This window comes from Gopherus flavomarginatus, chromosome 2 (assembly GCF_025201925.1).
Source record: "Gopherus flavomarginatus isolate rGopFla2 chromosome 2, rGopFla2.mat.asm, whole genome shotgun sequence".
Lineage (NCBI taxonomy): Eukaryota > Metazoa > Chordata > Testudines > Testudinidae > Gopherus > Gopherus flavomarginatus.
The window spans coordinates 147,062,304-147,085,703 of record NC_066618.1 but is presented as its reverse complement, the minus strand read 5'-3'; the positions used below and the strand labels follow the sequence as shown (position 1 = coordinate 147,085,703).

The 23,400-nt window shown below is 40.5% G+C and overlaps 1 protein-coding gene across 1 annotated transcript in view; it reads left to right on the top strand.

Annotated features, from left to right (window-relative positions):
• The window catches only part of CDH12 (cadherin 12), a 919,272-nt gene that overhangs the window by 273,677 nt on the left and 622,195 nt on the right, over positions 1–23,400 (top strand). The window contains exon 2 of the mRNA XM_050937418.1: positions 21,946–22,046. The gene's annotated coding sequence lies outside the window, so the exon portion shown is untranslated. The remainder of the gene's footprint in view (positions 1–21,945; positions 22,047–23,400) is intronic.

Below are 23,400 nucleotides of genomic sequence, written 5' to 3'. Positions count from 1 at the left end.
CATGCTGACAAAGGGCTTTTGGAGTGAATCTAGTATTTATCCCTAAAGTCAACTTCATCTCCCAAAAATCATGGGAGAGAGCACTGCTGTCCTTCTGTCTCAAGCCATGACACCCAAGAGAACTCTGGTGCAGCTTGGATGTCCACACAGGACTAACAATACAGTTAGATAAAACAAGAGGATCAAGCTCAATAATGCTTGGTCATCAATATTTCAGTACATAGGCACTGACTTCCTCTCTATCTCAGGGGTGCTCAACCCCACCTCCTGTGGCCCCAGGCCCTGCCCCCACTACAATATTTCCTGAGGCCCCACCCCTGCCCTGCTTCTTCCTGCCCTGTCTCTTCCCTGCCTCTTTCCACTCTCTCCCCCGAGCGTGGCCCATCCCCACTCCTCCTCCTCCCTCCCAGTGCCTCCTGCATGCTGCAGAACAGCTGATCTGCGGGAGGCACTGGGAGGGAGGGGGAGGAGAGATCAGTGAAACTGCTGGGGGGAAGGAGGCATGAAGGGGAAGGGGCAGAGCTTGAATGCTGGTGGATACTAAGCACCTGCTAACTTCCTTTTCCATTGTGTGCTCCAGCCCTAGAGCACCCACAGAGTTAGTGCCTATGTTTGGGTAGATCCCAGCTGAAAATGACAAATAACTTGTCTTCTCTTTCTGCACTCAGGCCCCACTCCCTAAGAGCAGTAATAGAATTTTGGGTTTTTAAAACAATCTGAAGGCATGCACCCAGGGCCGGCGCTTGCATTTAGCTGCTTAGGCAATCGCCTAGGGTGCCAGCATTATTAGGGGCCGGCATTTTGCCGGGGGGGGGCAGGCGGCTCCGGTGGACCTGCCACAGTGGTGCCTGTGGAGGGTCTGCTGGTCCACGGCTCCGGTGGAGCTGCTGCAGTCGTGCCTGTGGATGGTCGGCTGCTTGTGCAGCTGCAGTGGACCTCCCGCAGGCACGAATGTGGCAGCTCCACCAGAGCCGCAGGAGCAGCCGACTGTCCGCAGGCAGGACTGCGGACCCGGGGGACCAGCGCGCGGGGTGGTGAAATGGCCGTGCACCTAGGGTGCTCAAACCCCTAGCGCCGGTCCTGCATGCGCCCCATAATCCATGCATCCCTTCATAAAACTTTTCCAAACTGGCCTGCTAGGCTCTTCTGATGCTGTTTGTGGTTGGATGGTGTTTGCTTCAGTAAATTAGTAATCAGTCTATGTGCATAGTTATTTCAATTTCAGTTATATAAGGTTAAATTTTCCACAGCCTAGCTGCTCCCTGCTGACACAATCTCATTGTAGAGTCTATGGGTTTAACCATGCTGAAAAACAGAACATTTATTTCTGTTTTCCCCATAATTTTTCTTCAGGTATGGGCCACATATCTAACCTATGTTAACCTAACCCTTTTTGTTAGCTAAGTGAATCAAAGTTTTCATGCTGTGCAGTGGGCATATGCATGTTGAAAGTAATTTATAGTTTTGTCATAAGAATGCATTTGATTTAACAGGACTAAGCTTCACACCTGGCAAGCTCTTCAGCAGTGTCACTGAGCCGGGGATAAAGGGGTCTGAATTCTGTGCCCAAAGACTGAAAACACATTACAGGGTCAGTTAATCTCACTACTTGGGGAAAGGACATTGTTTTTTGGGGGCAAACATACATAAATTTTCCTAGTCCTTTTCATCATGTTAGTCAGTTTCATGTGACTATGTATTATGCATAAGCAACAAGGAATGATAAATAAGGCCCCTTGAACTACAGGGATAAAAATGATAAATTCACAAGCTGGTCATGAGATCTTTCATAGTTGAAATAATGAAAAAAATCTATAAAATCATAAGCAAAGCATTCATATGGTTGAACAATAATCCCTGGTTGGTTACAGTTATTTCCTTCTGAATATAAATAATGTCAACCTGTGATCAAGACCTTCAGGTTCTATTTTTTAAACAAAGGGAGGATTAAATTTTTTTTTCCCAGTGACAAATTATATGCTGTAGGTTCTGCTTATTAGGTACCCCTTGGTTGATGGCTAAAATCTGCCATTATTCGGCAGTTGCCAGTACATGGAAGATAGGTTTATGGGGCTGCAGCCAGGGAAGGAAATGCTGGGACATAGCAGGCTGCAGCTGTGAAAACCGGTTTTATCTGTGGAGAGGGCAGCAATGGGGAGGGGTGCTACAGCCAGGATCCTGGAGCTTTCCACAGGGAGGGGGCCTGCAGCAGAGAATGAAGGCAGTGGCACCTGCAGAACTGCACTAGTGGAGCTGAGAGGGGACTGGGCAGAGCAGCAGCAGGGAGAACTACCGTGCAGCTCCATGGCCCCCAAAACCCCTACTACTTGTGGAAAGCTCTGGCATCTGAGCTGCAACCCACCTTCCTGCTGTTACCCTGCCCAAAGCCTCCCCTCCCAGTCAGCAGTGCTGGGACTCTGACAGGGGCTCCCCCACTGAGCAGGGATGTAGATGCTCCAGCCCATTACCTCCTGTTCACTCTCCAGGAACAGGGAGATTTTTGTGAGGCTTCACACCTTCTAGTGTTTCCTTCCCTAGCTGCAGTCCCACAAACCTGCCTCCAGCCAGTGCCTTTCTTCCAAAAAAAGTTCTCAGTAAATGGCATGCCATTGCCCATATTGGAAGGGATAGGACTGGTTCCTGACAAAGTGTTGCTATTAAGTGATATCCACCCTAGGTGCGATTTCTTGATGCTGACAGTGTGTAACTGCAGAACTGTCATAGAGGGTGAACTTCACCTCGTATAGAAGGTCCTTGGAAAGCCCTATAATCACTACTGGTTTGTTGGAGGAGGGCAGGCAGGCAAGGGGAGCTGAGTACCTAATGTTCATAGCAGGGTTGGGCTTTGTAAAGACAGAGTGAAAGGAGGAGGGCCAAGATTGTAGCCATGGGCTCCACAATTATATAGCTGTGATAGACAGTTACGCATTCAGTAGCTATAAGGTACCCTGTAATGGGCTGGAGTAGTGAGTGTGGAAGGAATTCATGGCTGCTGAGGCTCCACCAGCACATAGTTCCATCTCAAAAGACTATATTTTCTTGAGCTCCATTTAGCTATGGCCAGATCTGAATTTCACCCCTCATTCTTACTTACACAAAAGAGATTACCTTTTTGAAAGTCCATCTAAGAAGAACTTTTATTTAAAAGAACTCAATGTATGTTTTCTCTTTAGAGTTCAGAGTTAAAGTGACAATGAGACTGTTGGCAGGTATGCATGTGCATTTACCACCTTTGCACACATTCACAAGTCTGGCACTTTTGCTTGAAGTTTCCAAGTAGATTCATAGCTGGCTCTTTGAATAGGCAATTTTAGTACCTGATAAGTCTCTCTCAATTGCATGTACATTTTTGAAAATGAAAAATAAAAATATCATGACACTTATGCTCAATTTTCAGACATACAGTCTCTCTCTCTCTCTCTCTCACACACACACACACACACACACACACACACACACACACACACACACACACACTCTTGTTGAGAAAATCTGGTTTTGTGCAGTATTGAGAGTATACAATCCAGTCCTGCCTCTGGGGAAACCCTTCATCCTGCCTGCAGCAGCTACTTTAATTCCTAGAGGCTACACTTCCTATGAATTCAGCCTTTGGGTGCTGAATCTGCATAATTATGGTCCTAATGACAATGTCGCCACCCCTTACTGGCCCTGCCCTCTGTTCCCTTCTGTACTATTTTTCAAGAAGCACAGCTCCACTACATAATGGTGTGCAAACACTTTTCAAAAGGAGGTCCTGTGTGAAAAGTACCCTTTGTACATTATATGCATTGGTTGAGAGCAGATGTTTTTAAACTGTTCTAAATCTGTCGGTGATTTTAAATATAAAAATATATGCTAATTCTCTTTACAATGCACAGCTATCATAGTCTTAAATTTTATTTGGATGCTATGTCATTTTTACTTCATAATAAGTTAGGTGCTTTATAGACAACAAGGTAATAACAGCTTGTTGGTGCTACATAAACAACATACATGGCATTTTTCACATCTTGGTAGTGAGTGACTGGCACTCAATAAATATCAAAGGTAGATTATACAGGAAAGTATGTGATTGCAGGCTATGAATTTTTAAAATAATTCAATTCTTTAAAATGATGAAATGTAGTGACTATTTTATTTTGACTCCAACACCTTAGTTGTCAAAATTAAGGTCTCAGGAAATACCCTTTGCTTAAAACATTGACTTCATAAACTTCTGAGCAGAACAATGGAATCTCTGAAACTATAATTCACAATCTTTGGACAGTCAGTAAAGCTCGTATGTTGTCTTTTCTGTTGTGATTGAAAATAACTTGTGCATTACAGCCTTAGCTACATGCATTAAGAAGGAGCCACTCTAACAATGCAAAGACTGCTCTAAGAAATTGCAGTTCTTTCATTGAATATGAGCTTTAGCTACACTTCAATTTACATATATATTAGGCAAGAAGAACTGAAATACCATGCCTTTTTCAGCTTTTAGGTCAGCAAAAACAAAATGTTGTTGTTTTTTACTGTAGAACATAGCAATGGGTAGTCCAAATGAGCATTCCAGTAGACTTGGTTAAAAGCTGTCAGCTGATCACTCTTAGTTTCTACTAGAGGATCCAGGAACCAGGCTACCAAAACATTTTATTGCTTTTGTTCCACTTGCTAGCTGGAACCAGTTGAATATTTTCATCTGCAAATTCCACTAGGAGGGAAATGTTTATAAAACATTTGTAGCAATTTAGTACCAATTCTTAGGAAAATGATAGCTAAGGAAGCTATATACAATGAAACCCTGCTATAACATGACATTTGGGGTCCAAAAACTTCCTTCGTGCTAAATGCGGGGTTGCAGTATAGCAGGGTTTCAAACCAGTCAGTTTGTCAGTGGTCCCCAAAGCGGCGCATTCATGTGCACCACCTAGTGCCCCATAGGGGAGAGGAGCCATGGCTTCCTGCCTGCCGGGGACAGAGAACTCCGGGGCTGCGGGCGCCGGTGCCCTCTGTCCTGACAGACGCAGGGCTGCTGCTTCTGTCCGGCTTCTCCGGGCTACAGGCGCCGGTGATCTCTGCCCCTGGCAGGCTATAGAGAAGCCATGGCCCCACGCCTGCTAGTGATAGAGAACTCCAAAATAAAAGTCTTGAAAAATTGTTGGCTCCACCAAACTTTTTTCAAAACATGAATGTGCTACTGACCACAAAAAGGTTGGACTACTGTTGTAATACTGTTTGCGTTTTGTTGGAATACTGTACTTTTTTACAACATTTATAAATAAACCATGTTTTTCCAGTCGTATAGGATAAAGTGACTTGTGGCCATTGCAGATCCATTGCACTTACTGTATTTCTCAGGTTGTACATGTGTATGGTGTTTGTCTATGAAGTTGTTGTTAGTTTTCTATATTTTAAAAATATTTTACCGTTATGGATACGCCAGTTCAGAAATGCAAGTCGTTTCTGCCCGAGAGAAATTGTATGCCCTGGATCAACTAAAGAAGGGCAAACAAACTCAGCTTGCTAGAGATCTAGGAATTAGCGAGTCCACTCTGTGAGAGTGGAAAAAAGAAGAAAAACTCCGTAGCCTACCCTGCATTCTTGAAGAGGAAACTGGTTTACAGCACTAAAAGGTCAAGTTTGCTAATGATGAAAGCCTAGATTCAGCCTTGTATCAATGGTTTGTCCAGGCCCGCTCAGAAAGAGTTCCTATTTCTGGCCCTATTCTGAAAGCTCAGAGAAATTTGATCGCCTTATCAATGGAAATGAATCCAAATTTAAGGCAAGTAATGGCTGGCTGGACAGATTCAAGAAAAGGCACACTATAAGCTAAGTTCTTGTGTCTGGGGAAATTAGCTCAGCTGATCAAGAGGCTGCTGATTCCTATCCAATTGAGCTTAAAAAGTTACTGGAGGAAGGTTGCTACACAACTGATCAAGTTTACAACTGCGACAAGACTGATTTATGCTGTAAAATGTTACCCAATCGCACCCTCGCAACCAAGACTGACAGTCACAAACGAGAAGGCTTTAAGCAGAAAAAGGACCAAGTCACTCTCTTGTTTTGTGTCAACAAGTCTGGCAGCCACAAACTCAGACCTCTGATGATCGGAAAAGTGAGATCTCCCAGATGTTAATATGAAAGCCCTTCCCTTTGAATACACCAACAGCAAGAATGAATGGAGGAATAGCTCCATATTTGAAGGCTGATTCCATAAAACTTGTACCAGCCGTTCGGGCTCATTTGCAAAAACTGAAGCAGGAGGAAAAAGCTCTTCTCCTGCTGGATAATTGGCCTGCCCACCCCCCCAGCAGAAAATCTTGTCAGTCGTGATGGTAAGATTGAAGTCTTATCTCCCGAAGAACACTACATCAGAAATCCAGCCACTGGACCAAGGCATCATATTGGTATTTAAACAAAACTATCGTCGGGAAATGATCAAGAGGATGGTAGCGGGTAACAACTCCTCTGTCCACACATCACTGGCAGCACTCAACTTGAAAGAACAGCAAAGAATCCTGTGGTACCTTATAGACTAACAGACGTTTTGGAGCATAAGCTTTCGTGGGTGAATACCCACTTCCTCAGATGCATGCATCTGAGGAAGTGGGTATTCACCCATGAAAGCTCATGCTCCAAAACGTCTGTTAGTCTATAAGGTGCCACAGGATTCTTTGCTGCTTTTACAGATCCAGACTAACACGGCTACCCTCTGAAACTTGAAAGAAGTCTGTCACCTCAGCATCCTAGGCTTTCCTGCCATCTCTGCACGTTGAATTGAACAGTGCTGGATTAAGGGTCTTGGTACAGCTTTTCCATCATCTACACTCGATGATGGCAATGATGATGAGCCTGAATTTACAAGATTCATTGAAGACATATGTTTAGCCAAAGAAGCACTGAAAGAATATGAGCACAGTCATCATGATATCCTCAACTGGTTTTCAGCAGATGACATCTGCTCCATATATGAACACATCTCAGATGATATTGTTGCAAATGTCAGCCGGAAGAATGAAGCTGCACCACCAGAGCCCGAAACTGGTGGCGATAATGATGACGACGACGATGCCACCTGAACTCCACTACCAAAAGCATCTAAGTCAGTAAAGCACCTAGAAGCCAGTTTGAGGTGGCTGGAAACTCAAGACGTGGAGAGCATCAAAATCCTCCAACTCAGAAGCATACTTGACTTTGCTAGAAGCCAACAGTCCGCAGCAAATAAGTAGACCACACTAAATAGCTTTTTTTTTTTTTAAGAAACGATGACACTTAAAATTATGAAGTCATGCAACTGGATTGACTTTGCACTCTGCACAATCATTAGTACTGTATACAGTACTGTCGTTTTCACGTTTTTTTCATGTACACTTAATTAAATTACTACTATTGTGTTGGAAACAGGCTGGGATAACCATTGGTTGTGTGTGTGGTTAAAAAAAAAAAAAAAAAAAAAAAAAAAAAAAACAAGACTTAAACCAGTGGTCCCCCACCTTTTTGTGGCCAATAGCACATCCATGTTTTGAGAAGAGTGTGGCAGAGACAACAACAATTTTTCAAGATTTATGTTGGAGTTCTCTGTCAGGTGCAGGGCCGTGGCTTCTCTCCAGCCTGCCAGGGACAGAGAGCACCAGCGGCTGCAGCCCTGAAGTTCTCTGTCCTCTGCAGGTGAGGAGCTGTTGCTCCACCTGAAGCTGGAGAGAAGCCGCAGCCCTGCAGATGCCGGGGACAGAGAGCACCGGTGCCCGCAGCCCCAGAGTTCTGTCCCCGGCAGGCGGGGGGCTGCAGCTTCTCTCCCCTGCAATGGTGTTGGGAACCACTGGCACTGTACAGTACTGTGAAAACATTATCTAAGTTGTATCTGCTTTAAAGGGGAGCCAACCTATGATCACGTTATATGCGATTTCGTATTATAGCGGAGCACGTTACTGCGAGGTTTGACTATATTTTTAGAATACTACTATTTGTAACATCATAATTATGTTTCAGCAGATATTATTTTGTCAGTTCTTAGCTTGGTTGTGATTTGTTTTGCAAAAAAATTGCATCAAATGCAGTCAGCCATATATAGATTAACCAATATTTTTCACCATTTAAAAATATTCCAACTTGTTTACATTCAGCTAACACAAAAATATTGCCACTGAAGACAATTCACATCGTCTTTGCAAAGGAGCTGCTTGAGAATGTTATAAACAAATGAAAATGAAATGGTCATTTTTAAAGAGTCAGTGTTTGTGCTACCACTGCTCTACAGTGGTAGATCTTATATTATATAGTGTTATCCTACTTAAACTAGGTTATAGCTGTGAGTTGTGTGATATCTGTTGGCAACTGCTAGTCTCTCTAAGGTGCCACAAAGGACTCATCGTTTTGACTTGTCATGGCAACTCCTGTATCATATGCATACCTCCAGATATTATTTCCTGTATTGACTTCAGGGTATACTAACTGTGGATATCCAAGCCTATTCACACACAAGCAGAAATGTACATCTCATCTATTGCAACAAATACCTTTAATTAGACACAACTAAGTACACACGGTCTGATTTTTAAAGGTGATTATCACCTCCAGTTCCTATTGATTCTAGCAGGATGGGTGGGCACTCACAAAATCAAGCCAATAGTGCATTATTTATCTCATGTAGTCTCTCTTTGACATAGGTTACATGTCTCAACAAATCTCATAAAGACCTTGATGTACTCGCAGTGGGTGTATGAACTGAGTGTTATCTATCTACAGTTTTATACTGTGACCTGTCACCCTAGTTTTGGAGTCCATTCCACATTCCTTATGTTGACGTGCGGAAGTCTTTGGTGGGTAAATTTAACTCTTTGACCTATTTATTTTCTTGCTGTGGGATCCACAATTTTGAATTTAATGAAGATTGTCACAATCTCAATGCTCACATATAATTTAGCAAAATTTTTGCAAGTTCCATGTTCAGAAAAAATCATGTTTCTTTTAGATGAAAAAAGGAAATCTACAAGTGTATTCTAGTAAATTTAAATCCTTGAACTAATATGAAGTAAAAGCTGTTGAATACTGTTGAAGGAAAAAAGCTGTGAATATTTTCAGAAATAAAAGGGCCGATACTAGATCTGTCAGTCACTATGGGATAATGAAAAATTTCTCAAATCTTGACAGTTTCACAAATTTAACACACAATTGGCTGCAAATTCATATAGGATGTGCATTCTTTGTTGTTCTGTTCAAACCATTTATCATCCAATACATGAGAGAATATCATGTGCCTAGTCACATGTATAACATGTAGTTGAAGCAATGATTGATTTACTAACTGCTAAAACAGGTGTGTGTGTGTGTGTGTGTGTGTGTGTGTGTGTGTGTGTCTAGCTTCACATTTTAGTGGTTAGCAAATCAATTATGTAGCAAGCCTGAGAGATATGGAAAATAATACTCTAATATTTTACCAAATAGTTTGTCTAGTTGTATGCAAAAGCAAAAAATTTATTTATTTATAGGTATTATATCTATAGAAATGTTTTTCTTGCAGAAATGAGACCTACAGGTTAATCAAATTGTGATTTCACAATAGCTCCTGGATTCACATCACTTCCTGCTCCTCTCTCCCGATTTTCAAATGGATCCTTACCAAGGAGAGAGCAATTCAATCTCATTCTATAGTTATGAATGAAACTGGTCAATAGGTTTCAGTTGGCATTGTGCTTTCAAACCCAGTGTTCAATGCTGTTAAATGTCCTTATAACAGATTTTTTTGGAGGGGTTAAGGGTGGTTCTTTGGATTGTTGGAAAATGATAGATAATGGCTTTTTCTAATAAATGAATTCAACATGAATATATTGTACATACGGGCAACTGGATTACAGAATCCGATGTAATCACCAGTTTGGGTATGGAATCATAATAGATTATTCCGGTATGTTATTCTGTGTGTTCTTCTTATTGCAATAAATGAGGTTGATGGGAATTCTGTTAAAGTTACTTGTTTGTTTATTTTGACATGCTGCTTTATTCTATGATTCATTGACATACAGTCTCAATTCAAATTAATAAAATGTAATGATAGGGAAACTGGCAGTAGGAACATACTTCAAATTTGGTATCATCTCTCACAAAAATCCTCCACTCCCTACTTAAACTGGGATAAAGCTGTGTCCCAGTAGTATGTATGTACACAGTTGCAGAGGGAGAGGTGAGAGAGTGGAGAATTCAATAATTTGGTTTCCCATTTAAATAAAACCATGTTCTCAGCCATTTTCCAAGAAGGAAAGTGAACCCATCTTACAAAGGAATGTGTCTAAAGTATGTTCACTGTAAAGTTGTTTTTTTTTTTTTTTTTTCCTGAAAAATGTGTTAAATATAGTACAGAGTTCAACTTTTATAACTACAAATTGAATGGGGGGTGAAGACCATGCCGGGAGAGTCTTGTAGATGATCCTCTTATTTATATTTTTAATGTACGTTACACTTGATACAATGCGGTCAATTCCAAAGATGAAAGTCTTAAGTATTTTCAGACCCAGAGATAAATCAACCTTATGAAAGATCACTTAGCAATATTCAGAGTGAATCCTTCCTTTTGGTTGTGGAATTTTAAAAAGAGCCGCCTTCTCCCTCTAGCATATGCATAAAAGTGGATTGAGATTAATGCACACTGAGAAATCCCCAGTAGTTTTGATCTGAAGATGTAGTAAACTACCATCAGGTGTTTGTGAACCAGTCTAGAATCAACTTCCCATCTTACATGTATCTGGTAATTTTATACGTATGTTGAGTACCATAGTAATGTGGTGGGCTAAATTTTCAAAAAGAGAGAGTAATTATTTTGATCTGTTAGTATTCTGGTGCCCAACTAGGTACATTTTAAAAGGGCCTGGTTTTTAGAAAGTAGCAAGCAGCTACTCATTGAAAATCATCCCCCTTTTGATGTTCCAAGTTGGGCACCCAATCATTGAAACAACCCCACATTACTTTTCCCTTCTGAAAACTTAGGGCAAAGTGTTTTGCCATCTTCAAGAAGACATACAGCACCATACAGTGAATCGACAGAATTCTCAGTCGTCTTTCTTCATGCATAGCCTGAGCAGTCAGCATTTAATTTCTTAAGAGGTATTGGTGGTAGCTGTTTTAAGGCCCTCTTGTCCCATCCTATCTTTGATAGGAAGCAGATATGGGATGAAGTCAATGTCAGACCCAAAACATTTGATTAAATTATAGTGTTAATTTTGTAAAGGAAATCAAGATAATAGAAAGAGCTGGGTGGCTCAGGAGATTGAGAAATGGCTAGAGTGCTTTTGCCCTTTGGGTCAGTAGTTCAAATTCAAGCCAAGTCAGTGGTGACTGAAAATCATTACTATCTGAAAGTGCTGCAGTTGCTATGTGGAATGTATGATTGGTCTCCCTGAAGTTCCTAGTGAGCTGGTATCCACATGGAAAAATAACTACTACCATTGTCAGCATTATAGAAGATTTAAGGATTGAGCGGGCAATGGAGCCTTAATCACCTTATCAGAAGGTAGTCCCTCCAAAATAGGGCTGAGGTATCTGGCAGTTAGTTTACAGATGCTGACACAACTATTACCCAGGCTGCTGTTCTTTAGGAAAAATTGAGAATTCCAGTTCTCTTGCACCATTGGCATCTTCTATTAGCACTAAAATGAATTAAACATGTACATAAAAAAATCATAGAAATATAGGGCTGGAAGGAACAACGAGAGGTCATCAAGTCCCATACTCTGTCCTGAGGCAGGACCAAGTAAACTTAGACCAACCCTGGCAGTAGTTTGTTCAACCTGTTCATAAAAACCTCCAATGATGGGGATTCCAGAACCTCCCTTGAGGAAGCCTATTCCAGTGCTTATCTATCCTTGTAGTTAGTTTTGTTCCTAATACCTAACCTAAATCTCTCGATGCACATGAAGTCCATTATTTCTTCTACCTTCAGAGAAGAATTGACTGTCTTCTTTATAACATCCCTTAATATATTTGAAAACTGTTATTAGGCTGTTTGTTTTTTAAAGTAACTCAATATTGTTCTTATTCCCTTCAGTATATTGGCCAGTCCTTGGCAGAGGCCTGCAAACCTCAGTAAGAAGTGCTACTACTAAGTAAGTGCCAGAAAAAAGTACTCCATGAATGATTCTTCACGTGAGCATGGACAAAACTAACTAAATGATGGTAACTTTATGTTCCTTCTTTTTCTGAAGATAAAGAAACAAGTTTCCACCTGTAATAAAGCCCCATAAGGCTTAGCCAGCGAAGTAAATGCTGCCTTGTAAAGTAGCATATAAGGGGGATGTGATGAGATTCACTCACCACTGCAGCATCTCCTGCTGGCTGTCCTGGAAATTAGCTCTGTTCACCAGCGTGCCCTCTTCTGGTGATGCCTTGCCACCATCACTTCTGCTCCAAGACCAAAGTCATCCCACGGACCATGGCATCCGCTTCAGGACACAACCCTCCAGCTGTTTTACACCTGGTTCTCCTCTCTCCTGAGGGAACTCCAGTCCACTGTCCAGCCATTGCCTTCAGTGGCAACTGCAACTAATTGTCTGGCTACTTCTTCAGTGGTGAAAAGGGGGGGACCCAAACCCCCCACTACTCTGGGTCCAGGCCCAGGGACCCTGTAGATGTCTACCACTTGCTTTGTCCCCTCCAACTCCTCTGTAGATCTCTCTGGGCCACTTCCCTATGGCCCCAACATTCCTTGCCCTCATCTCAGGGCCTTAGCCTTCAAATCCCTGTACCTTGCCAGGAGCTGCTTTTAACTCCATGAGGCCTTGGCTACACTGGCGCTTTACAGCGCTGCAACTTTCTCGCTCAGGGGTGTGAAAAAACATACCCTTGAGCGCAGCAAGTTACAGTGTTGCAAAGCGCCAGTGTGAGCACAGCTCCCAGCACTGTAAGCTAATCCTCACAGAGAGGTGGAGTACCTGCAGCACTGGGAAAGCTCTCTCCCAGCGCTGGCGCTGCGACCACACTCGCACTTCAAAGCGCTGCCATGGGAGCGCTCCTACAGCAGCGCTGTACGGCTGCAAGTGTAGCCATACCCTGAATCTCTGCCTGCAGCATTGCTCTGTCCAGAGTGCATGCTGCCTTCAGTCTGCAAGGAAACCAGTCCTCCTCCAACTCCAGGGAGTGATTGAAGCTGCTCTGTTCTGCAGCCTTTCTTATATGGGCTAGCCCATCCCTGACTGGCTGCTCATCGCAGCCCCTCTCTGATTGGCTTCCTCCAGAGCAGCCTGTCAAGGGCTCTATTAACACCTTAGATCACAGTGTGGGGAGGCACTTCATCACCAGGGGGAAATAGTGAATTAGACAATAGATTCCAAATCATTATGCATAAAGGCAGAGGGATAGCTCAGTGGTTTGGGCATTGGCCTGCTAAGCTCAGGGTTGTGAATTCAATCCTTGAGGGGCCCATTTAGGAATTTGTGGCAAAAATCAGTACTTGCTCCAATGAAGGCAGGGGGTTAGACTTAATGAACTTTCAAGGTCCCTTCCAGTTCTAGGAGATAGGTATATCTCCAATTATTAATTAAATTAAGGGTTTGTACACATGATACAAGTCATACAGTGACTGAAATGTCAGTTTGTTTGAGCAATAGTGCAACCCATGTTTCAAGGAGGCCTTAGTAAATGTTCTCCCCAGTTACCATTAGTTAGCAGGCCATTTTGAAAGTGAGAGAGTAGATGAAAAGATCTAAACATGGTTTAGGAGAAATGGATGTGACCAAAATAGCCAAGTTGCATTCAAACAGAAGTGAAAAGGATGAAAAAAGATGACCCAGCTTGGGAGGTAGGAACTGAAGCCAAGTTTCATTCAGAAAGGAGTAAAAAGAATGGGACAAACATAGCCCTCAGTCATTTAAACACCGCACACTGTGGTTCTATGAATGCCAGCAGGCCTGTGGGTATTATATGACTCCTGACATATTATGAATTAAATTACAGAGTGGAGAGTATGCTTGTAAAATTTGCAGAGGACACTAAGCTGGGAGGGGATGCAAGCAATTTGGAGGACAGGATTAGAATTTAACATAACCTTGACAAATTGGAGAATTGGTCTGAAATCAATGAGCTGGAATTCAGTAAAGTGCAAAAAACTTCACCTAGGAAGGAAAAATCAAATTCACAATAACAAAATGGGGAATAACTGGCCAGCTGGTAGTACTGCTGAAAGGATCTGAGGGTTATAGTGGAACATAAAGTGAATATTAGTCAGCAATGTGATGCATTTTTTTAAAAAGGCTAATATCATTCAAGAGTGTTATTTGTAAGACGTCAGACGTAGTTGTCTCACTCTACTCAGCTGTGGTGAGGCCTCAGTTGGAATACTGTGTCCAGTTCTGGGTACCACATTTTAGAAAAGATGTGGATAAATTGGAGATAGTCCAGAGGAGAGCAAAAAGTGATAAGTTTTCACCTATGGTGAAAGGTTAAAAAAAAAAAAAAAAAAGTTTAATGGAGCAATACTTACTACTATAGAAGTTCCTTCAAAACAAAAGGACAGTATGGACCAGATATTACTGCAACTGCAGTATTTACCTACAGGCAGAAAGATACTTTTAAAAACCTTTCTCTTCTAAGAATTCTACAGAATTTTGTGAATAAAACCATACATTTTGGAGAGATGCCTTTTTATATGGCCAAGAATGAAAACATGAGCAGCCATGGCTGCTCTATATCATACAAAACATGTTGCTTTAGTAACCAAGGTCTAATTTAGCTGAAGTGCACCTGCAACAGAAAGCACTGTTGCAACCTACTAATCACAGAAGAAATAGCAACAAAAAAAAGAGGGGAGGGACTGTGTTGATAGGAGCAGTGTGGGAAAGCGCTTCCAAAGCCTGATTTTGTACCTTTGAAGCCACTGGGAGCTTTGCTATTAATTTTGTTAGGGAGAGAATGAGGCCCTGGCAGAAGAGTAAGTGTGATTTATGTATTGATTTTTGGAGGCGCAAATATGACAACATTTTAACTGTTCCTCACCACATCTTTGTGTGAGTGTATATTTATAAAATAAACCCCCAATGGAAGTCCATTTCTCTGCAATGTGCTTTGCAGTTTCAGATAGGCCCTGTGCCATTGTGGGCAATTTCATCATACCATCCTCTCCATAAACTTATTAAATTCAGTCTTGAAACAAGTTAGGTATTTTGCCTCCACTCTTCTTTAATTTCAAGCTTAAATTCATTTTGGCCAGTTTATATCCATTTGTTCTTATGCCAGCACTGGCCCTTAACTTAATATTTCCTCTCCTTCCCTGGTGTTTCTTCCTGTAATGTATTTATGGAGACCAATCATATCTCCCCTCCACCTTCCTTTGCTTAGCCTAAACAAGCTAAACTCTTGAGTTTTCTCTCATAAAGTAGGTTTTCCATTCCTCTGATCAGCCTAGTAGCCCTTCTCTGCATCTGTTCCAGTTTGTATTAATCTTTCCTAAACACTAGAGACCAGAACTGCACATGATATTCCAGATGAGGACTCGCCAGTTCCTTTTATGATATCACTAACACTTCCCTATCTCTACTGGAAATACCTCACTTGATGTATCTTAGGATTGGATTAGCCTTTTTCACAGCCATATAACATTAGCAGCTGATAGTCATCTTGTGATATGACCAATGCACCCAGGCCTTTCTCCACTGTTGCTTCCAAGTGATATGTTCACATCTTATAGTAAAAAAAATCTTGTTGTTAGTCCCCAAGTGCATGACCTTGCACTTTACACTATTAAATTTCATCCTATTTCTATTACTCCAGTTTTCAAAGTCATCCAAATGTTCTTGTTTGAAATTCAAGTCCTCCTCCATATTGGCAATGCACCTCCCAATTTTGGGTCACCTGCAAATTTTGTTAGTACACTCCCACTTTTTGTGCCAAATTCATTACATGACAATGTTAGATAAGATCAGTCTCAAGATGATGATTTAGTAAAGTAAAGGAGGGAAAAGCCTTTCAGTCTATGATCACAGTCTGTCCTCAACTGATTTTGCATATAAGCATGATGGGTACAAAAAGACCATCTTTACCTTAGTTGAAAGTCTTTCCTTTATGAAGAATACATGCTGGTGCACAAGGACTTGACAAAGACTGCAAGCTGGAATGCCAGTCCCACAAATAATACAGCAGAAGTGAATGCATCTAAGAGGTGGACAAGTGAATTGCCCGATAAATAATTAATCCAACCAGAGTGCAATATATTTATATGCATCTATAATCAAACAATGTGAGGTCCTTTTAATCTACATTATTCATAGGTCCATATCTTTTATGAGATTGTATTTCCTAGTCACTCATCCACTAATAATGATTTATTATTTGATTTATTTGAAATGACTACAGTAATGTGCCTCATCTTCTAAACTTCCAGGAGTATTGTGATAGGTCCTCTGTGTGTGTGTGTGTGTGTGTGTGTGTGTGTATTTTTCCCTTTGTTTGATTACAGTAAGACTGACAATATCCCGGTATGTGTTGATCATTCTTTTGGATTATCAACACATTACTTATCTAATCTTTCTAGTTTTAAAGTTCTGATCTGAAGCACAGGATACTAATGTTTGTCAGATTTTTACTTTATCTTTATTTTAAGACTGCAGCCAGGTCGATGTGACATCAAAAACAGCAAGATTAGGGCTAAAAGTAATAAATGACCTGTCTTTCTTTCTCTCCTGGATAGTTGTCTCTTATATATGTGAATCAACATAAACTTTCACTGTTCACTCGTTCTGTTCATGTGTACTGTGACTCCCTTCTGACGATCATTCTGAGCACCAAGTGCAGAGGTCTAGTTTGGTTTGTCCTCAAGTGTCTGGAACATATGGCCACTTCTCTTCCCATAACACCTGTCAGGCTGTTCATGTATGGAGATTGTCTTAATTAATGCACCATGCTGTGGCTGTTCAGGAACAAGCGCTAGAATACAAAAGCTGGTGGCACTTGTGTATGTGTGTTTGTTTGTTTTTTTAAATCTTGGAGTGGACGAGACAACAGAAACTGTGGAGTAGATACCTATCAACAGTCCCAGGCCTTTGTCTGGGACATTCATCTCTTCAAGGCTGTTGGCAGACGTACAAGATCATGAGTTTGAATGTGTTTTACACCATTCTGGAGTATAATATTTTAAATAATAGTAGTTTATGTAAGATTTGGTTTTCACTCAAACAAGTAAACAGTCCTCTTCCAATTTCATTTCCAATCTTCAACCATTGTAGGTGGTATGTGTCAAGGAATTCAGCCAAAAAGGTACTGATTGGAGGGCCCCTTTTTTGCTCATCCCTAATCTCTGTCCATTTATTCTGTTTATAGTGTATATCCTGAATAAACATTCCAGCTCTCATTAATTGTTAGAAGCTTTAATGGAGTCCCAGATATGTCAAGCAGAAAGGATAGAGTAGAGAACTGTAATTTGATCTAGTCTAAGGTAGATGGCCACCAGTTAATTGTCTTGTTTAAAAAAAAAAATTCTAATTCAAATGGCAGAGTGTTCTGCCAAGTATTCAGGTTCTATATCATTTGGTTCAACAAGATTTCTCCTTCAGTTTCCTGGGGGATAACAATCTTGACAGCATTAACTTTGTTTTGTAAATGGTTTTTCTAAACTTCCCTGTGGTCATGAGTATTTTCTGGTGTATTCAAGCAGCATAGTTCTAAGTCACAGTCTAGACTTGATAATAAAACCAAACCATACATTATATTGTGTGTGCTCGTCTTTTCCTCCAGCTAGGCAAACTGAATAGTTAGAAACAAGATTTTTTTAAATTAAATCAATGTAACTAATAAAAAAAATCAGTACTACAGTACCAAAGAAGTCTTTATTTGGCAATATAAATCACTCTAATCTCTTTCCAGTTGTCAGTATTTTTCAGTAGAAAGTGCCAAGCAGAAAACAAATGGGACCGTGCACTCACTGTATGTTAAAACTAATTTTAAAAAATAAGGGTTTTCAATGTTAATGCTAAAAATCTAAATATTTTCTGGCTTTCAAAATTCCAGTATTATAATATTCATTTGTATATTAGTACACATATCCATCTTCCACATCAGCAGCCACAGTATCTCTTAAGAATAGTGTAGTGTGTGTAACCCTAAGCAAAATTTTTGACTTCTGTTTTTAACTGATATCAAGAGTTATTGATCGAGGAAGTTAATATTGCTGATACAAAGCCCAGATCAATAGTACATGACACTGACACGATGAGAAAAAAGTTTATATTATTACTGTATAAATTTGTTAGGAGAACTTCTGATGACTTCTGACTGCAGTGGAAAAGTGAAAGTGAAAATTCAATGTGTGGGTGTGCACACGCATGCATGTTTCAGCAGATCAGATGTAAAGCCTGCAAAGGCAAAACTACAGTAGACAGATCAAAGGAGTTTTTTGTCACTTTCTGTCATGTGACAGATTCTGAGAAACAAAGAGCTTCTGAAGGTTTCTTTTTTACTTCTTCTAAACATGTTCACGTTTTAATGTGAGTTAGAGAATTTTGCAGGGTCACCAGTAAATTGTTAAAAAGAAAAACATTTTTTTTTTCTGGGAGTAAAAACTTGACATCCAAATCCTTCTTGCTTTAACATTGAAGTCAATAGGATGTCTCATGAGCAAGGTGAGCAGGACATGGCAAGAGCTTGTTGAAATTCTGAACTTCCAGTTTTCAGGAAAAATTGTCATTTTGAAACGTTCCATGAAGAGGACATTCAAAAATATTTTTCTTCTGAAAACCAGAAACAATGTTTCTGAAAAGAGCTGCTCAGTGAAATTGACATAATTCATGTCAGGCTTACTGCTGCTATTCGCTACTGGGCAGCACTGAATCTCACAAGAATCATTTCAGCAGCTCTTGTGGATCTCAGGGTCCATGCCTCTTGGGCAGCCCAGTCATTCGCACTGCCCCAGGGCCATAGATCCCCTGGATTCCAAACTCCTGGACCAGTGGGCTTACTAGGCCTGTCCAGATTGTGCAACCTGAAAAACCAGCTACCCTGAGAGTTTGGCCTGAGGAGCCCTGAGATCCCTAGCTTACATCAGGTTTCAAAGGGTTTCCAGACATCCTGGTGTGGTGCCTAGATCATGAGAGCCATGGCTTTCAGGCCAGACAGGCTCCTGGAGCCAACAATAGGGAGCTTGAAATCCCTGAGAGCGCTAGTTGGAGCTGGGATTTCTAAAGTTTATAGGCTTCCAGCTGCAGGGCTGGGAGCCAAACCTAGGTTAGAAGCAATATTTTCATGGTTTTCAAGGACTTTTGTGTTTCCAAGAGAACATCTTGAGTTCCACAAATTGGTATTTTCTGACCAGTTCTAGATTTGGCTCTCCTATTACTTTTTTTGTATTAGATTCAGAGACTTTTTGAAAGTAGAAGGGATCACTGGTCATCTGGTCTGTCATCTTTCATAACATAGTCCATAGAATTTCTCCCAGCACTTCCTGCAGTAAAGGGACTTTATTCTCACTTAAGTGAACACTACCAGGCCAAATAAACTGAGGTTTAATTTGAAGTTATAAGTTAATGGCAAAATTACAAACAAGGTGGGTGAGTTAATATCATTTATTGGAACAATGTTGGTTGATGAGAGAGACAAAGTTTTGAGCTTACACAGAACTCTTCTTCAGGTCTAGGAAATGTACTGACAGCTAAATCTGTTCCACCTTGTATTTAGCTGTGACGCTCAGAGTATGTTTACCAGACCTGAAGAAGAGCTCAGTGTAAGCTCAAAAGCTTGTCTTGCTCACCAACAGAAGTTGGTCCAATAAAAGAGATTGCCTCACCCACCTTGTCTCTCTAATATACTGAGATCAACATGGCTACAACAACATGGCATACAAAATTACAAACAAATCATTTGGGACCCAGTCCTGCTTCCAGTGAAACCAATGGACATTTTGGTGCTAGCTTTTGTTTAAATGGCATGGTATTGATAACCATACACAGAAGATGGATTGCCTCTTATGGGCTCAGTGATGAAATCAGTGGGAATATAGCCCAAGTAAGGACTGCAAAATTAGGCTTTGTATTTATAAATGCATAATTAGCTCTCTAAGACAGTAGAATGCTATGTAATAAAATGCATATTTTTAAAATATAGCTAGATTTGTGGTAGTTTACTTCTCTTTTTCTGCCTATACTATGTCAGTAGGTTTCAACCTTTTTCATTTGCGGACCCTTAAAAAATTTTGAATGGAGGGGCGGACCCCTTTGGAAATATTACACATAGTCTGTGAACCCCCAAGGGTTCCACAGACCACAGGCTGAAAACCACTGCTGTATATATTTGTATGCATAGATTAACTATTTTTGCTGTGTGCATGTTTATGCCAGTGTTGTACGTGTATTGATGGACAGTGTGATCTAGTAATCAACATTTTCTATCATGCTAAAATTACATGGGATACCAAAGGTAGAAGGTGAAAAGTTGCTTGTCAGCTCAATTCTACTTCTGTCTTTGTATCTTTCCTCTTTTCACCTGGGCATTCACAGTCTTTCATTATTTTTCTCTCAGCCTTAGTTCTTGTGGGTTTTGTTTCTTTCACTTTCTTTTTCTTTTCTACTCCTTTCTGTTCTCTGTTTCTCTTTTTCATTTCATTTTCCTTCAGTGACTCCAGTGCACTAACAACTGAACAATAAATTGATGAAGGATCCTACTCTGATTAAGTCAATAGCAAAACTCCTATTGACTTCAGCTGCACCATGATTTTACCCCCGAGGTTTCTTGTTGTATTGGTAATGTAGTGAAACTGATTAGCCTTGCATCCAGTGACGGAGTGCAGGAACAGAACACTAGTAGAGTTGTTCAGTTGCCAGTGCCTTTAAGAAGTTCCAATGGTTATGCTGTTCTCTTTTTTTCCACAAGAGAATGTCAATTTCCCCATTTTGGTGCTTATGCTATTTGGTCATCACTGCACTGTTTATTGATTTTTTTGCAGTAAAATAACTCTAACTTCTTGGGGATGTGACTCTAACTTTTAACAGGGTGGTGTTCATGGAAGTCAGAAACTGATATTCTTGCTTAGCATTAGGCATAGTTTGGGATGGTGCTATGAATGTCCCACAACTCAGCTAAGCCACTTAAGCCTTATCCTCCATGACCATTTTTTTTTCTGGTGTTGGAATACACCCATGCAGAAGTAGCCAGTGTGTACATTATTTAAAAACATTATCAACATATCTTGGGTAATTTCTTTTACATTTACCATTGTGACTTGTCTGTCTTTCTCTGTCCTCTAGATCATCAAAATCTCAGGGGTGGGCACTTAGTCTTTTACAATATTAAGCACATTGTCAATCCTATAATAATCACAAGACTCTGTCTAAAGTATTTCACTCGTGCCTTATTAATTCTTTCAGCTTTGAAGCCAGAGCTCCGAAAATGAGAGAGCAACATGACCTTGCTGTGTTACTTACCCCATTATAGGCTTTTTAATTACATCTTCAGTCCAGCGGTGCACTAGTTAAGTCAGTATGTGATTCTGAACTAAATCATAGTGGTTACACAGTTTAACTTCAAAACAATCAGAACGTTAACACAGCATTTCACACTAAATATGCAATTAACTCATGTCATCACTGTGCCATCCATTAGATAAATCATTGTATGTTTATTTTCATGCTGAGATGAATAATAGTTGGCATGAAGGAAATACAGACGTAACAGTGAATCTACATTATCACAGGTTTCCTAGCATCGTGATCTTCAGTAATGGGCATTGGCAATAGAAATCCAACAGGTTTTTAGGCAGCTTGTTAGACATACAGGCACGTCAGTGCTTTTGCATGTTTTCTTAGCTGGAGTCCACATATCTCAAGGAACCACTCCCCCTCACGCTTAAGATCCAGAGAAAAAAATGCAGCTGTAATTTTTTGTTTCCCCCCTCCATAGGACTGAGTTTTTAATCAGATATTTGTTACTTCATGCATTAAACATAAACTGTTGACATTAAATATTTTACTTTTTCTTTTTGTATGTTTGCTTTGGCAGATTTTAGTGACTAACCAAGTGATGACTTTGGAGAATGAGGCCAGCTAAGGACTGAACTGTACTTCTCTAAGATCTTGGATGATGTGGCAACATAATCACAGGTAGACTCTTCTATTTTATAGATCTCTGCATCACCTGCTGGAAACCTGTGCTAAATGAAATTATTCTTTCTAAAACAAATCCATTTAATTTGTGGTTTAAAATGCAATTTTTTTTTCAATTTTGTTTGTATATAAAGTCAAGCCAGTTTTTGCTACATAAAACCAAGAAAGAAGAATCCAGATATTATAGTGTGTTTGGTGCAAGTCTCAAAAGAAATATTCTGTTCAAACCGGAGTCTTGTAAAAATGACCAGTTCTGCTCACAGAATTATATTTACAGATGCCTGTACTGTATGTCATGCATTTCAGACTGTTTCAATTTACATGCAGATTGGAGGAAATGAAAGTCCTTTTACAGCCTGCTCAGTGCCTCTTAAAGGACAAAAATTCATTTTTCTTTTTTTGAGCTTCACTTTTATAATGTTTTTTTCCTCGTAATTGCAGAGTATTACTTTTGTCAAATGAGATGCCTTATTTCAAAGTCATACCTCAGTAAAAGCTCTTTCAGAGAGGAAAAGAAGACAATGTCACAGGCTCCCTCATGTTTATTAATATTAATATGCTACTGTCTAGATCAATTGTGGAATCCAACGCCAAGCTTCTCTTCCTTTATTGATGTCAGGAATCAAATGCTGGGGAATGAGGACCATTGATAATGTTCCATACTTATTTAAAATTCAGACCAGATGGAGGTAGCTGGTTTTAAGCATTGCTGTCATATGTGTGATGGCAGTTATATTATGCACTCTGAAGGTGAAATCAAAATAAATTTGGAGTCTGCATCTCAATCCCCAGGAGATGACAATCAATTTTAGATTAGCCGTTTGGTCTAGTGAACAATTCATTCAGCAAAGAGAGTGAGGGGTGTGTGTGGGGAAGAGTAGTTGAGTTACATTTGTAATGTGGGATATTTGCAGTCATACCACCTTGGTTTGTGCTTCTGTTCAATGTAATGAGGAAAGTAAGATTCAGCCAGGTCAGCATTGGATGGGATATCTTCAAGGAATTCCTACATGAAGAGGGAAGGTTCAATAGGTGTCCGTCTTCCCTCAGAAGCAGTACTATATCGCAGTCTGAGCACAGCGCTGGGGACAGTGTGATGTTGGATGTGCCATCATTTGGATGGGATGCAAAACTAAGGACCTGATGGTTTTGGTAATTAAATAATCCTTGTATTTGTCTTCACAGTAAGATATTTGGCATGGTGGCCTGCCCAAATGCCATATTGCGTAATGCCATTCTGTATGTCTAAACCTCTCGTAGTTGCCATTCGATAGTATGTACTTCACATTCTGTCCTAAAGAGTTGAGTGGTAATGGTGTTACAGATGCCACATTCTGCCACGGAGGCAGCT